This window comes from Otolemur garnettii, unplaced genomic scaffold, assembly GCF_000181295.1.
Source record: "Otolemur garnettii isolate 467f Iridium unplaced genomic scaffold, OtoGar3 scaffold00001, whole genome shotgun sequence".
Taxonomy (NCBI): Eukaryota; Metazoa; Chordata; class Mammalia; order Primates; family Galagidae; genus Otolemur; species Otolemur garnettii.
Genome location: NW_003852396.1, coordinates 32759210 through 32763787, shown reverse-complemented (window position 1 = coordinate 32763787; position 4578 = coordinate 32759210). Strand labels below are relative to the sequence as shown.

General features: G+C 33.7%; 1 pseudogene; it reads right to left on the bottom strand.

Annotated features, from left to right (window-relative positions):
* Positions 1-2678: 2678 nt before the first annotated feature.
* Positions 2679-3651, bottom strand: LOC100950242 (annotated as a pseudogene).
* Between the last annotated feature and the right edge of the window lie 927 nt (positions 3652-4578).

Below are 4578 nucleotides of genomic sequence, written 5' to 3'. Positions count from 1 at the left end.
TAAATTCCAAGTAGATAGGCTTAACATGCAACAGTTAAAGAATGATATTATCTATATGAACACGTACGAACATATCCCTAAAACAGAACATTGAAACACAGAAACAAACCCAGGGTAACATGTAGATCCAAACTAATCTGTGATAATACAAAAATTTGAAAATCATGAAAAATTTAGATTTCTCTTTGTCCTTACCCCCTTCTACAATGAAATCTATATTGTTTCCATATTCTTTGTTAAAGATTTAATGTACATGTTACTAAATTTTTCTGTAATATACTTAGGGTTACCATGGAAACTATTAAGTCTTTTTTTTTTTTTTTTGAGACAGAGCCTCAAGCTGTCCCCCTGGGTAGAGTGCTCTGGCATCACAGCTCACAGCAACCTCCAGCTCCCAGGCTCAAGTGAGTCTCCTGCCTCCACCTCCCAAGTGGGTCCACAGGCGCCCACCACAGCGCCCGTTTATTTATTTTGGTTGCAGCTAGCATTGTTGTTTGGTGGGCCTGGGCTGGATTCGAACCTGCCACCTTAGGTGTATGTGGTTGGTGCCTTAGCCACTTGAGCCACAGGCACCCAGCCAATATTAAGCCTTAGTGTCATACAGTTAATACTATAACTGTACCTGACAACTGAAATGTTTCAAATGTATAAGAGGTTTATACCAAAAATAAGATATTTTCCCAGAATTCAATTCACTGGTAATAAGAAATATGGCATTATTTGAGACATTCACAGCTGTTTTCTATTATTGTGTAATTGTTCACTCTTAACAATGAATTGATAATAATTATTCTAAGTCATAATGCCATTGTCTTTCAATCCTCCTACTAAATGCGCTAAAATATCCTCCATTTGAGTGATAGAAAAAACAGAATAAAATATTAAAAATATAATCAGGGGGCAATAAAAGCAACCAAAAATAAAGCCTGAATAATTTCTTATGTAACTAGGTATCACATGCTCATCTAGTTATTAGATGAGCATTTATATAATATAATATTAATTTGGATATAATATATCATAGAAAGAAAACAGCATAAATATTTATAGAAAAGGTCAAATAACATAAATTAATGTTAATGCTGTGTATCATACCATGAACGGAAGAGAACAGATGATATTTATTTTAAATTTTAAATTTATTATTTAAAATGTTATATTCACATAATGTTAGTAGAATTATAAATATTCTTTCTTAATTTACAAGAAAATATTATGTGTGTATGTTTCCATATATAAATGTGGGTGTGTGCATCCATATAACTGACATCAAATGATATGCATGATTCTGTAACCTACAAGTGGTCTTCAAAATATTCTTCATTTATTTCCATAAAGTGGTGTAATAATTGCACTGTATTTTATTCTTAGGATGTATACGATACATTCATCCTGAACATATATATTATTTTACTTTTTCACTGTGAACAATGCTGTGAGCATATCTACTCACTTTTGTGAGTTTGTGTGCATGCTTGTACTAGTGAGCACATAGTGTCCATTTATTAGGTAATTATAAATTATTATTTTATTACATTTCTGACAAAAATTGCTATTTTTATTTCCTGATAAGTATCTTTTATTGTTGCCAGAAACACCAATATTGTTGCCCCTGTGTAGACAAAACTGTAGTCCACATTACAATCAGACAACAACCAAAAGAGTAGTTAGTACATTTATTTATACTTATTTAGGGAAAAAATATGAATTTCAACAGTTTTGACTAATGTGTATGCTAATAATTTTGACATATATGTCTGGTAAAAAGATTTTCCACATGGAGAAATTAAAATTATTTCATATTCCCAAGATTATCTAAAGTCTTTCTGTAGCATAATGTCTGACATACATGTAGGAAAAAAGAAAGAAAGATGCGTCCTTTCTCTCTCCTACAAGTGCAGCTCTGGGAGAATGCAGGCTGATTATACAAACTGCTAAAATAACAATGATAAGCAACATTCTTTTATTTTATTTTTATCCTAGGTACATTTTTAGAAGGTACATACTAATTATCTCATTTCATTCTTTAAACAACCATTAAGCATATTGTACTTTATGCCCAGTATAAACATAAGCATACATAAACCTAGGAAAAGTAAATAGTTTTGATTAGCCAGATGTTTGGAATTCCAAACTTGAACTTGGGCCAAATTCTCAATGGCTGATTTTGAATGCTAAATGTGTGGGTACTATTTCATCTGAAGTGCAGATGGTAAGTAAATAGAATAAACAATGTTTGGTTGTCCTGGGATTTTGTTTTTCATTTCCTTAGTGAATGATGGTGGGTTTTATCTTCTGTTCTCCTATTATTCCGTATGAATATAAAATTGAAAACTATTGAATTATGATAGTTATTCTTGTGAAGTTATTCAAAACAAAATAAATTGTCTTCGTTCTAATATTGTTTTGAATGAAAGCAACATAAAGTGTAAAATTTTAACATTGTCTCATTACTCAAAACTTTCCACTATTGTCATTCCTGGAACTTTAACTGTTTTTTTTTTTTTTTTTTTTTTTTTTTCCTGATAAGGGTATTTAATGACAGACTACTGATTTTTTTTTGTTGTTTGTTTGTTTGTTTTCCTGATAAGGGTATTTAATGACAAGTTTTCTGTGAATCTTTGCTCCATCGTCCTTGTAAAAAGTGGTGTCCACTTTTAGTTTAGTCCACATTAATATCAACAAAATGTCTCGTTCAAGGGAAAGACCTGTTTAACTCTCTCCTGAATTTCCTTGGTCTTAACTATGTAAATGATGAGGTTGAGAGTGGGTGGTGCCACCACTTAAAGATTAGTAAGGAGAATATGTATATGGAGTGGTATTCTGTGACCTCCGAATCCGTGAGCAAAGAAAGAAAAGAAAGCTGGTGTATAGAATAGGAGGATGATACACACATGGGGGCCACAGGTACCCAGAGTCTTGATATGGGCATATGGAGAAGGAATTCTAGACACAGCACAAAGTATAAGGACATAGGAGATGATGATAAGCATCACATCTAGGCCTGTGGAAAAAAGGGCCACAATCACTTCATAGTAGATGTTGACTTTAATGCTGTCATAGGCTAGCTTGGCAATGCCCATATGTTCACAATATGAAAGATGAATAATGTTCTTCCCATAATAAGTAAACCAATGAACCAGAAAAACTAAGGGGAAGCAGATAAAAAAAAAAAAAAAAAAAAAAAACTCCTGGTCATATATGCAACACCCATCTTTCTAATGACTGAGGGTGTCAGAATGGCAGTGTATCTTATTGGATAACAGATTGCCACATGATGGTCAAATGCCATAGCCGGCAGTATGGCAGACTCTGCAACAAAGATGAAGTGCGGGAAAACATCTGAGATACACAGCTACCAAAAGAAATGCCCCCAACTTGAAACCAGAAGATTTCTAGCATCTTTGGTATGGTGACTATAGAGAGGAAGAGGTCTGCTATGGCCAACATGGAGAGAAAAAGGTACATGGGTTCATGAAGACTTTGTTCAGTGAAGAGCAGAAATAATAAGAGGACATTGCCTACAACAGCTGTTATGTACATGGAGAAGATAGGGATGGAGATCCATACATGAGCATCTTCCATCCCTGGGATCCCAATCATGGTATACCAGATGTGTCTGAGGTTGGTATGATTTGAAGAGGTTGTCATCTTTTAGTCTATTCTCACAGTGGATACTAGAATAGAAAAAGGATGGAAGGAAGGAAGGAAGGAGAGAAGGCAGGCAGGCAGGAAAGGAAAAGAAAAAAAAAGAAGAGAAAGGGGAGGAAAATGGAGGGAGGGGGACAGAAAGGAGGGGAGACAAGGAAAGAAGAAAGAGTGAGAAAGGAAGATGAGCGAGAGAGAAAGATATTGTCAATGTAAGAAAGTAATTGATATTGCAGATATAATAATAAACTTTACTTATTTTATAATGTGGTCTAAACACTATGGTCAATACTTTATAATTCTTGACTTATCAAATTTTTGTAGCCTCTTATGCATCGTTGCATTCATCTTTGTCTGATCATTTCTGATAAATAATCACATTCTCCCTCTGGTGCTTCAGAAACACAGTGTTTGGAATGCTGCTGTGGTCTTCAAGGAACTCAGGACCATTTATTCAGGAACTATTATTATTCCTGTAATTAATTTAAATGAAGATTTTTATGACAAAGCTACCTTTTTTTCCCTCTGGAAATGTACATAGAAAAATAAATAGCTTTGTACAGGGTGTATTAACTTATTATGTTTAAACCATGCTCCCATTTTATATGGTTATAGTATTATATGTTTTAGTTAAACAGTGCTGTGCAAAGCAAGAATTTCTATAGCATTATTCTAACTCAGGAGAAAGTGTCCACTCAACTTTCACACACATTATGTTTCTTCCTCCATTCCCTCCAGCCTACCCTGCTTCTTTCTTTCATTTGTTTCTTCTAGTTTGTGTTTGTGTATTGGTTCTTTCTTTTCATTCTTCATTTCTTTTGCTACTTAAATTGAATACTGTTACTTGACAAAGGAAAAAGGCAACCTATTGATAGCAGAGCAACAAAACAAATGAGTTGCAAATCCACACAAAATTAATTAATAAACGTT